Here is a 13,714-nt window from a genome sequence, read left to right as displayed (position 1 = left end):
TCACCTCTCCTCCCCTCCCTTCTCTCTCTCTCTCTGAATGTTACTAGTTTAAGTATATTTTGCACGATTTTTTTTTGTATCTATCTATCTATCTAATCTAAAAATAATAATTTAAAATGTTGTATATATATATAACGATTCACGCTGTTGTTACCTGCCAGCAAGGCTGGCATTACGGTACGGTACGGTACGGTTGATATTTATAGCCTATGTGTACGGTACGGAATTACGCAACGATAAGTTTTACCGAAGTACGGTACGGTACAGTTCAGGTACGGAAAAAAATGTGCAAATTCCGTACCGTACTACCTTACCTTAGGCAATGGATATATTACTTTTGTCTTCGTTGAAAACAAGGGAACAATATTAATTAATTATTAATAATCATAACCAGTAATATAGCATTTTTTAACTATTATTATTAGCAGCAGCAGCAGTAGTAGTAGCTATTACTATTTTTGTCTTAAGATAAAAAAATTTGTTCTTTCTTTAGTGACTATTGACTTGGGTTATGAGTAAATGATTATAATTATTGGAGTAAGAGATATCTGCATGTATGGTGGAGTAGTAGAACGATAGACACTGTGATTGATGGTAAATCTACTGTTATACTTGTGTTTAGTTACCTCCTTCGCAAGCTTCATTTGGACTCAGGGCATCAGCTATATGCTTGCATTACGAAGGTGAAGAAGAGATGGCCGCCTAGGAACATAGCTGTCGGCATGGTAGCAGAAATCCGTTTGTCACGCAACTTTTTAACTTTTTTTTTTTTTTTTTTTTTTTTTAGCAAGAGAGAGCCGCCAATTGCCTACAGATTGGTTTGAATAGGTAACTGGTTATAGTTACTCTATGTGTTACAAATAAAAATTGAGCATTTTTACCGGACATCCAAGAGAGTTAAAGCCTTTATTATACCGAAAAATTACAGCAAAATCTCGTACTGATACCAGTCTTCATTACAGTGTTATTGACCAAAAACGTGACTGCACTGTCTGTGAAACCCACAGTAAGAGAGCTTTACCAATTACAAATAAACCTTACCTTTTATTCAGGCTTGGTGTAATTGTCATTTATCTGATATGTTTTTAATTACACGTTTTGAAGTTAACTGTAATTCCATTTGGTAATTGTAATTGTAATTGTAACTGAAAACTTTATTTGAGATTGTTATCCTAGAGCCGCCCTCTTACTTTTCGAGAACTAATCTTGACCAAATGCAATGGAGAGATGTTTTTTGAGTCGCTTCCCAATTCATTTATTATATTATTAAGGGAGAATCTTGACAAGCCAGCTACCAATTCTAAAAAAGAAAAAAATTTTTATTCCATTTATTTCCTTTTTTGTGCAAAAAGTTTTGTGAAATTTTTTTTCCAGTATTTTGAGTTTTGTATTTCAGTATCATTTTCTTATAATCAGCATATAATTTTTCACCACAATATACTATAAATTTACTTAGGCAAATCAAAGGATGCTAACGATAATTTCTACAGGTCTAAAATATTTTAGATATGTTTTGTTTTGTATTTTGTACTAAAGGTATCATAAGTTACAAATTACAATTGTTGCAGAAATTGACTGTAAAAGGAACCAAACTCAAGTATAAAGTCTTTGCAACTATCTGCATTTCTTAAAATTAAATAGGTGTGCGAAATGTAATTGAGTAATACGTTTTATATGTATTTTGTAGCTGTGATTACAATTTTGAAATATTAAAATTGTATTGTATTTGATATTGTTCCCCATCTTGTAATTGAAGTTGTAACTGTAATTCGATAACAAGTCAGGTAATTATGATTCTAATTATTGTAATAGACATAAAACATACGTAATTAATCTCCTAACCTGCTTAATGCTTATATTACATAAGATATTGCGACAGTAGTACTTCATACGAAATGGATGAAGCATAAAAATAACGGGAAACAAAAAAGGATTTTTTTTTTTTTTATGCATACATGGGGGAAAAGGAAAAATGATTAGAAATTCAGTGGATTTTTCCACTGCACTTCGGCTTCTCTCGGGGCACCTGTGATTGTTCAATATTTTAATAAATCGACTTTATCTTTCTCGGGATCTATGGGATTCATGTCTGCACCCTTATTTGGCCAGTCAACCCAATTCAAATCCTCTCGATCTAGAAACCATTCCTGGACTATTCTGGCCGTATGGATGGGGCAGCCGTCATGAATGAAAATGACAGGACTAGGTGGAAAGGGATAATTCCGCTGGTGAAGTGAAGGGAGTAAGAAATCCTGAAGAATTTTAACGTATTTTCCACTGGAGAAACCCTTCAGTCTTGGTGATATCACATATACCATGTAAGGAAATCCAGGCCCACACGTTTACGGTTACAAGCCACTCCTGGCAACTTCGTAAATGTTTCCTCTGTGGTATCTGAAGGAAAACAATCTGAATTTTTTACAATTTACGCGTTGCTTTCCGTAACTGGGAAAATAATGATATATCGTTTGGGGAAATGTGATGCTAAGTAACAACCACTGCATTAAAGATAATGTTTATTCATCTATGATGATTAATACTTATTACAAGTTTGCCTCCTCCAACCTCTTATACACTAAAACAGCCCGAATGCAGATTAATGGAATTCACGTTAAGAGAGGAACACCACCACCTTTAGTGTTTCAAACAGACAATTAACAATTTATCATTATGAAGACATACAGAATTTTAAACGTTATCAATGACAGTAATGACCTGAGATGTTGCAATGCCAGTAACAGCCAATCAATCACTCAGTCCCAGTAATCGTGTGATTTAATATATCACTTTGTTCAGTGATAACGATATCACTGCTACAACACCCCTATTACACGCTAACAAGTTTGTCACCCAATCATGGCTAGACTGGGGTGTTGTATAAATTTTGATAGGTTATCTGTCCTCTGCTAGTAGTATTCGTTATAGTCTCCAAATGAACAGCAACATATGGTTCTCCGGGCGCAGATCGTCGCTCTTCGAGAAAGTGGGCTTCCAATACGTGCTGTTGCACAGCGTCTTGACGTCTCCCCTGCAGCAGTAAATAAATGGAAAAGGAGGCATGCTTAGACTGGGAAATTGACCGACTTTGGATAGCATTTATTTATTTCATTTATTTATTAATTTTTTAAACAATAAACCTTACAAACCCGTAAAATCATGAAACCTAAATTATAGTTGCCTTGGTCCTGTTGAACTCTAATAGTGATTCTTTCTCTTTACTTCCCAGAATACCAAATAGCGTTCCCATAAGTAAACAGGCTATAATTAATCTTGATTATCTAGGTATCTGCATGTTAATTACGTATTTCAGTCGAAGACCTCCACCACGAAAGACCACCCGTTAGGATAACGACGACATTCGACGAGCAGCATAGAAGATGCTTTTTACAATACTATTGCTATTCGTGAACGTCTGGCATTAAATGTTTCGGCTATGACGGTGCGAAGACGTCTGGATGAGGCAGGATTACCTCATAGAATTCCTGCCAAGAAGGAATTTCTCGCCGAACGGCATCGTGCTGATAGTCTTGCCTTTGTTCAACAGTTTGTGGGGAGGATATGGAATTTTGGTCTCGAGTTGTATGCAGTGACGAAAGGCCTTTTACTAGCAGAAGTCACGGAAGGATACATAACCGAAGACCGAGTAATATAAGGTGAGTTTCTATAATCATTAATAACAGTCAGACTATAATAATTATAAGCAAGGGTAATATTATAATCAAAAGATAATAATTTTGTCAATAACCATGTATTTTCCGCTAATTAAATTATATTGCCACGAGAAGTGTGAAAATAAAAATTCTTCATTGAAAACCCCCCATTATTGTTCTACTATGGCCAGCTTTCAGGCATTAATCAAATGCATTATAAATGTTATGAATAATCACGTAGGCAAATTTATAATATAGAGTACAGCCTGTTTTACTGAATTAAAGAATATCATATCATAACGGACTGTTGCAGATTAAAGTTAATGCTATTATAAGTATTAATCCTTGCAGATTAATAAACATTCTTAACTTATTCCAAGGGTTGTTACTTAGCATTTTATTTCCCAAAACGATATAGCATTATTTTCCCTATTACGAAAAGCAAAGCGTAAATTGTTAAAAATTAGATTTTTTCCCTTCAGATACTACAGAGGAAATTTACGAGGTGACCAGGAATGGGCACGTCACAGTAAACGTTTGGGGCTGGATCTTCTTACATTATATGGATGATATCACCAGGATTGAGGTGGAGGTTCACTGGTGAAAAATACATTGAAAATTCTTCGGGATTTTCTAACTTCTTTCACATCAACAGCGGAATTATTCCCCCCCACCTGCTCCTGTCATTTTCATTCACGACCGCTGCCCCATTCATACGGCCTATTAGAATAGTCCAGGAATGGTTTCAAGGTCGAGAGGATCTGCAGTTGCTTGACTGGCCAAGTAAGGATACAGACATGAACCTCACTGAGAATATTTAGGCTAATTTGGTAAAATGTTGGGAGCCTGAGAGGGAGATGAGACCAGATCAACTTATGAACCTCTGGGAACAAAATGGAAACTCTTCCACAACCGACCACAGATCGTCAGAAAACCATGAATCTTCTATGCCTAACAGATTGTAAAGAGGTGATGTAGAAGGAAGGTGGCTGGACTTCTCATTAATATTAAAAATAAATGTAAAAATTGAGTGTGTATATTTGGATTACCCCATGGCTTCCGCTGAACTTCCATGTCGTATGATGTAAAAAAAATCGTAAACAGACCTATGCATATCGTTTAGCTCCAGGTATTGATTATTATAATTTATTTATTAGAAAGGTGAATTTGATATCTTAAAGGAGTTCAAAATCTAAAGGGAATTTCGCTATCCTGATTGTTTCTCAAAAAATTATCTAAAAAGAGAACCCTAGGACAATATCATCAAACTACATTTCTCCAAATAGCTCTTTCCACAATGGACAGGTAAACGACTGAAGGGGCTGTTTAACAATAGAGACGTCTTTCTCTTATCCTCACACGAATGATAAGAGCGAAAGGAATTTCTGTCCGTATGAACATTAAACATGTATCACAATTAATATATTAGAAAATACAAGCCAAGTAGATGTGTTTATCCATATCATGTAATAATATATGTAATGAAGGGCGTGTAGGGAATAACCTCTACAGTATATTCAAGAGGGAATACAAACCCAACCATGAATACATGAAACCTCTGAACATCAACAATTGTTTATCATTGGCAAACGAATTAAGTTTACCATATGGGAATGGTTAAAAGTTTGCACCAAGTTTGGGAGTCCTTCACTTTCCATTACACGTTGTGGAATTTTCTCTGTCCCTAGTAGTTTCATTTTGATTCCTCAGTCTCTCTCTCTCTCTCTCTCTCTCTCTCTCTCTCTCTCTCTCCTTTTCATTCTATATGTATTTACAAGAGAGTGAGTTTAACCCAATCCTTCTTCTTGTAAATGTTGTTGTATTCAGAAAATCTACAGTATTATAATAATATTAGAATAACACTAAAAACACGCAGGCATTAAAGATAAACAAGAAAATATTTCAAGTGGAGCTTTTCGTTAGCCATACACTCTATCCACGAGCATATCTACTTCGTCCACTCATCGGGGTCGCAAAAGGCCCACCTTACCCCTAGTCCCCAACCCATTTCAGTTGTAGCAAAGCCAGGCTGAGGACATCGGTACAGCAAAAGCAAGAAGCTTGTCAGTTTGAATTACATTTTAGAATTCCAAAACCTGTAAGACGGCTTAACAACAAGAACTCAATCCCCGACACCACTCCCCCCGGCCCCCGAAAAAATATATATGCATATATTAGTTTAGTCAAGATTAGAGGGTGTTAATGACATATAAAAACTGCATACTTAGCGCAGTGGTATTTCTAGATGACATGTCACTTTAAAGTAGCTAATATGAGAGAGAGAGAGAGAGAGAGAGAGAGAGAGAGAGAGGAGCTAAGGCGTCGGACACTTTCAACTCGTTCACTTAGTGTTTGGGTATGTTCAATGCTTCCTATTATATTATTGGTAGGAAACGCACTGCAACCGATACTATAAACTTGGCTTTCATGATAAAGTTAAAATATCCTGCTATGATGTTCGTGATTCTCTCCAATACCAATGTAACTCTAAAATTTTGATCAATTTTAAGTATTGCGTAATGAATATGACCGATACATAATAACAGACACGGTGGTAAGATAACGCCTTAGACGAAAGTTAAATGGAATCTTAATAAACAAACTTATATTAAAAGTGAGACAGTAATCTTAGTTACAGCGATATAACCTGCTCAGATTACTTTTTTTTTTTTACTCCGTGTGTGTGTGTGTGTGTGTGTGGGTTTCTCCAACCATACCTAATGACTCCTCCCACTGAAAGAATTCCAGAGCTTATTGGTGGAACTCTTGCTAAGAGAGGAAGAGTCCTCCCCCATCCCCCTCAGTAAACACTGTTACCATATAATTTTTCGAAGTCCCTCAAGAAGGTGTACCAGGGAAACCTGTGTCCAACTGTACATTGAAATAAAAAATATAAAAATAAAAATAATAAAGACATAAAAATAAGTAAAGATATAAATAAATAAAAATAATAATAGATAAAAATAAATATATAAAATAAATAAAATTAAATAAAAAAAGTAAAAATAAATAAATAGATAAATATTAAACAAAAAATAAATAAATAAATAAATAAATAAATGAAAAAATAAATGAATAAAAATAAATAAATATATAGATAAAAATTAATAAAAAAATGAATTATTAGAAAAAAAAAAAAATAAATATATAAAAATAAATTAATAAATAAAATAAAATATAGGAACACATACACAAATAAATAAATAAAATAAATAAATAAATACTAATACATAACTTAATAAATAAACATACATATATATATCTATAAATAAATAAAAAAAATAAGTAAAATGAATAAAAACAAATACAGAAATTAAATAAATAAATAATCAATATATAAATGAAAATAGATAAATAAAAAAAGTGAATAAAAACTAAGAAATTAATAAATAAATATATGAAAATAAAAAAATGAATAAAACAGATAAATATTTCAAAATGCAATCATTAATAAAAAAAATAATAAAAATTAATAAATAAATTAATAAATAAAAAATCAATTAATACCCAAAAACAAATTAATAAAAATGAATAAATAAACAAATATATAAAAATAAAATAAAAAAATAAAAATAAAGAAAAATAAATAAAAAAGATAGAAATAAATATAAAACTAAACTTCAGGAGAGGATCTTCAAAGGCGACTCACTGTCCCCACTTCTCTTCGTATTAGCAATGATTCACATAACAAAAGTACTACAAAAGATGGACCCAAAGCACGACTTCAGCGAGAGTTCCTACGAGCTTGTAACAGCAAAGTGCAATGGCACACTCCGCTTCTTGGTCCAAGATGCCCCAAGAAGCAGCTGCGGTTACTGCCATTGCAATGACAAGGACTACAATCCTTCAGTTCTAGTAGACCCTACAGCGCAGGGCGCTATATTGTTGCACCTCCCAGAGGTCGCTATCCCTGCCCACCAGGTCAGAGTTTTCGATGACACTGGTGCGCATATATCCATCATTCGCGAGGATGAGATCATTTACGGAGCTCGGGCTGACAGGCACCAATTCGTCACAAAGGACAGCCTCAACCACGTTAAGATGTTCTTGCCTACTGTGTCTGGTCGAGAGTCACCCGACCTCACCGCTCTAAGGTATGTACTGTGGAGGTTATACCGTACTGCGAGACAAGATTTTAAGACTCCTCTCATTATGTTAACCTCACCTAACTATTATCTCGGAGCCCGTAAATACTGTATTCCAGTGCCTTATTTTCATTTTATTTTTGAGGAAGCTGATGGTGCTTTCCTCTGCCCCATATATGTTCAAGGATTCTGCTTATTATTTTATTGTTCTTATTATTACTTTTTCATTTTTTATATATATTATAGTTATTAGTATTGTTTTTATTTCTATTTTTATTATATATATTTTATTACTTTTAATATTTTTAATTATTATTATACATATTTATAGTTTTTTTATTTAGTTTAAATTAGATATATTATTATCTTAAATATGTTTTATTTCAATTTAAGATTATTATTTTATTAGTTTTATTTTATTTCTAATATTTTTCTATATTTTATTTTTAATTTTTTGATCTTAGTTCTTATTATTTTTATTTTTTATTTTTATTTTTCAATTATTTTTATTTTTATTTTTTATTTTTATTTTTCAATTATTTTTATTTTAATATCATCATTTTATTTTCATTATTTTCATTTTTATTTTATATAATTTTTTCATATGCATTATGTTTATTTTATTTTTATTATTGTATTTTCATGTTCAAAGTATTTATTTATTTTTTGTTTATGTATTTAATTATATTTATCAATTATTTTTCAATTATTTTATTATTTATTTATTTTTATTTATTTATTTATTTTCGTTTATTTATTTTTTTAATTATCATTTATTTTTATTTAATTATTTATTTTTTTTTTTTTTTATTTATTATCTATTTATATTAAGTATTCTTATATATATTATTATTAATTTTTATTTATATATCTATTTTATTTATTCATTCATTTATTTACTTTTATTTATTTATTTATTTATTTTATCTATTTCCATTTATTTTTATTTCATTTAATTATTGATTTATTTTTATTTGTTTACTTATTTTTATGATTTTTATTTATTCCTTTTTATTTATTTATTTGTTTTTATGTAGTTATTTATTTTCACAGATTTTTATTTATTTATTTTTATTTATTCTTAATTAATTTATTAATTGATTTTTATCTATTTATATTCATTTATTGATATGTTTATTTTATATTAATCTTATTTATTTTTATTTATTTTTATTTAATTTTTATTTATTTATTTATTTATATTTATTTACTTTTTTTCATTTATTTATTTGTTTATTTATTTTTTATAATTTTGTTTTATCTATTCATTTTTTATAATTTATTCATTTTTATGTATTTATTTATTTTTTTATTTATATATTTATTTCTATATATATGATTTTTCATCTATTTATTTATTTATTTTTATTTATTCTTTATTAATGTTCAATTTACATATTTATTATTTTTATTTTGATTTATTATTTTAGTATTCATATATTTAAATTATTTTTTATTTTATTTTTTTATTTAATTAATTTTTTTAAGTAATTTATTCCTTTTTATGTATTTATTTATTTTGATTTATTATAATTATTATTATTTATTTATTTATATCTATTTTTTTAATTTATTTTATTTATTTTTAAATATTTATTTTCATTTATTTATTCATGTATTTATTTTATTTAATTTTTGTTTTTATTTTTTTCATTATTATTATATGTTTACTTTTCATTTATTCCTACATATGTGTATTTATTATCAATTTATTTTTATTATTCTTTTATTTATTTTTTATCGATTTATTTATTTTCAATTATTTATTTATTTATTTATTTATTTGTTTTTATTTATTTATTATTTATTTTTATCGAATTTATTTATTTTCAATTATTTATTTATTTTATTTTTATTTATTTATTTATTGAATATTTATTATATATATATTATTTATTTATTCTATATATTTATTTTCATTTATTTATTTATTTAATTATTTATTCATTCTATTATATTTATTCATTTATTTATTTTCATATATTTATCTAGTATTTCTTTATTAATTTATCTTTTAATTTATTTTTTATTTTTATCTTTAATTTATTTATATTTATTTTTTCTATTTATTTTTATTGTTTTTTTATTTATTTTTTATTTTTATTTACAATTTGCTTTGTGTTTATTTACTTATATGTATGTTTATTTATGAATTAATTTTTATTTATTCATTTATTTATTCATTTTTATTTATTTATTTATCTTTAGTCATTTATTTTTCATTTATTCATTTATTAATTTTCAATTTATTTATTTATTTTATTTTATTTCTATTTATTTGTTAATTTTGTATCTTTTATTTATTTATTCATTTCTTTATTTTTATTCATTTATATTTAATTTTTTTTTTATTTATATTTATTTTAATTTTATTTATTTTTATTCATTTATTGTATCTATCTATTTTGTTATTTATTTATAAATTTTTTTACATTTATTTATTATTTTTATTTACATTTTCAATTTTACTTTCCATTACATTATTTCATCATTTTTACCTTTATTCTTGAAGCAAACTATCTTTTAAACGTGTTAAATAAAAAGTAATTGCTGCCTCAGCTGCAGAAATATTATGTAGGTCTATTTTCATAACTAAGATTATCTCGTTGTTGATTAAACTGCTGAACAACGCACCGAAGGTTGGTATGTCTAAGACAGGTAATTATGCAAGTGAATTTTAATTTTATTCAAAGATGCCAGAAGATGTTGTTAAACATTCGTTGTATAACCCGTAGAGTTTTTCACGGATAAATTTTTATTCGAAGTCTGAATCCAGACTATTCTTGATCTCTCTCTCTCTCTCTCTCTCTCTCTCTCTCTCTCTCTCCTTATACCTCTTAATATTTTCCCTTCTATTCTAGTGTCACATGGTATTGCGACATCAATGAGTAATATATTCTTCTTAATGTTGTCAATCAACGTCACGTCTGGTCTAGTGGCACATATCACCTTTTGTTTATTGATACCATAGTCCCCGAGGATATTTGCTTGATCGTTTTCTATCACTAAGCTCCTCCCCATTTATTCTCTGGTCGTCATATTTCAGTTGTCAAAGAGGGAAGGCGGTCTTTTTAACTATATTGACGTTTTAACATAGCTAAATTATGGTGTCTGGTGCCACATTAATCATGAAGAACATAAGGAAATGTTTAGATTTGTATTGATTTCCAAGAAATATTTCGGTATGTGACGTCATATCTGTATTATGACGTTGAGATACGTTTAGCAAATTTCTATTATAACTAGAATTGATATTAAGCAGAGATTTCTTTGAAGAATTACAATTACAGTTACCTTAAAAATGTGTAATGAATAACATTTCATTTAAATTACAATTACTACAAGCCTGCCTTCATCGCACAGCCGCCCAGGTGTAAAGGGGGCGTGGTCTATGCAGGCAAGAGATGACGACAAGCCGATTTATTTTGCCTCAGATGCAACCAAATTACTTATGCCCACCTTTGGTATGACCAGTATGCACATGCCTAAGAGACTCTCCTGACACGCCCAGGAGGGGGTTATAAAGAACCACGCCCGCACAAAACATCAGGAGACTATTTGTACAGATGTTCAGCAAAGTACAGAGGCTTCTGTGATATTGAGTGGGGATGACGCTACCTTCCTCTGTAGATACCTTGGTTCTTGGAGGACTGTTGGATTGGTCTGGAGGTATGTAAGGAGGGGTGGGGGCCCTGGGACAGTGAAAATGTAGGAGAAGGCTTAAAATCTTGTCCGGGCAGGACGGTATAACCTCCATAGTACATACCTTAGAACGGTGAGGTCGGTTGTCTCTGTACCAGACAGTAGGCAAGAACATCTTAACGTGACTGAGGCTTTCCTTTGTGGCGAATTGGTGCCTGTCAACCCGAGCTCCGTGCGACCTCTGGGAGGTGCAGCAAATATAGCACCCTGCGCTGTAAGGTCTACTAGAACTGAAGGATTGTCCGTCCTTGTCATTACAATGGCAGTAACTGCAGCTGCTTTCTTGGGGCATCTCGACCGGGAAGCGGTGTGCCCATATACTTTGCACAAGTCGTAGGAACTCTCGCTGAAGTCGTGCTTGGGTCCATCTTCTGTAGTACTTTTATGTGAATCAGTAGTGGGGAAAGTGAGTCGCCCTGGAAGATCCCTCTTCTGATGTTTATTCTTATATTTATTTTTATCTTCTTTATTTATTTATTTTTATTTTTCTTTATTCATTTATTTATTTTATATATGAGTTTATTTATTCATTTTTATTAATTTATTTATTTTTATGTATTTATTTATTCTTATATATTTATTTTTCATTTATTTATTTTATTTACTTATTTATTTACTTTTCTTTATTAATTTATTTATTCATTTTATTAGTTTTTTATTTCATACATTTTTTATTTATTTTTTATTATTTAATTTATTTTTAATTTATTTTATTTATCTATTTATATATTTATTCTATATATTGTTTATTTATTAATTTATTTATTTCTATTTATTTATTTTTGTATTATTTATATTTATTTGTTTATTTGTATTTATTCATTTATTTATTTTATTTATTTATTTATTTTTATTCATTTATTTATTTTATTTTGATATATTTATTGATTTCTTAATAATATATATATATATGTATTTATTATTTTTATTTATTGATTTATTAATTTTTCTATTCATTTATTTATTTTATTTTATTTTATATTGATTTATTATATTTTATTTATATATTGATTTATTTATTTATTTATGTATTTATTTTTATTTATCTATTTATTTTTTTAACTTATTTTTGTTTGATTATTTGTTTGTTTATTTATATGTATGTTTATTTATAATTTATTTATTTTTATTTACTTATTTATTTTTACTTATTAATTCATTTTTTCTTCATTTTTATTCATTTATTTATTTTTGTATTTATTTATCTATCTATTTATTTATTCATTTTTTATTTTTTTATTTGTTTTTTTTTTATTTTTAATTCATTTATTTTTATTTTTTAATTTAATCTTATTATATGAATTTCTTAATTCCAATGTACATTGATATAATAAGAACCACTCCTGCACATCAGGAGACTTCTTGTACAGATGTTCATCAAAGTACAAAAAGAGGCTTCTAGGATATTGATTGGGGATGACGCTACATCTCTCTCTATAGATACCTTGGTTCTTGGAGGACTGTAGGATTGGTCTGGAGGTATGTAAGAAAGGGCGGGGGCCCTGGGACTGTGAAAAGGTAGGAGGAGGCTTAAAATCTTGTCCTAGCAGTACGGTATAACCTCCACAGTACATCTTAACGTGGTTGATTCTTTCTTTTGTGACGAATAGGTACCTGTCAACCCGAGCTCCGTAACGATTCTCATCCTCGCAAATGATGGATATCTGCGCACCAGTGTCATCAAAAGCAAGGTGACATATTCGGATGCGTTCACAATAGGCAATATATATTAAATACATGGAAAGCAGCATATGAATAGTAGAATATACATTATTCCACAGATATTATATAGCTGTACGGCAAAGGAGCTTATGATTACAGAAATCTGGCCATTTCCTTGTCACAGCAGTCGTACAGAAACAACATTGACATGCATGGAATATATTTGCATAAAATAAAGCTCCTTTTGATACCTGCTTTCATGATAGATCAGTGTTACCTGGTCTCCAAATATGAGGTTTCAGTAGGCTAGAGAGGCGAAGTCCTTGAATGCCGACACGTTTTGTTTGCTAGTGTCAATTTGCTGCTGTTTTTTAATATAATGTAGTTTTATTATAAAATTATAACATAAATAACTCTTATCCCTAGATGATTTACAATTCTGAGAGTTTATATATTTATCATGGGCTACCCAGGGCTATGGTGAGTATTTTGGCCAGAGCTGAAGTTAGCCTGGTGGTGGTTCCCTAGTCTTTCTTTCATAGATGATAATGAAAATCCTTGTTGGGGCTTTTGAAGGGGGGGGGGGGGGGGGGGGGGGCGGATTTCAACGCTGTT

This window comes from Macrobrachium nipponense, chromosome 10 (genome assembly GCF_015104395.2).
Source record: "Macrobrachium nipponense isolate FS-2020 chromosome 10, ASM1510439v2, whole genome shotgun sequence".
In the NCBI taxonomy this organism is placed as follows: Eukaryota; Metazoa; Arthropoda; class Malacostraca; order Decapoda; family Palaemonidae; genus Macrobrachium; species Macrobrachium nipponense.
This window is presented reverse-complemented; position numbering follows the sequence as displayed.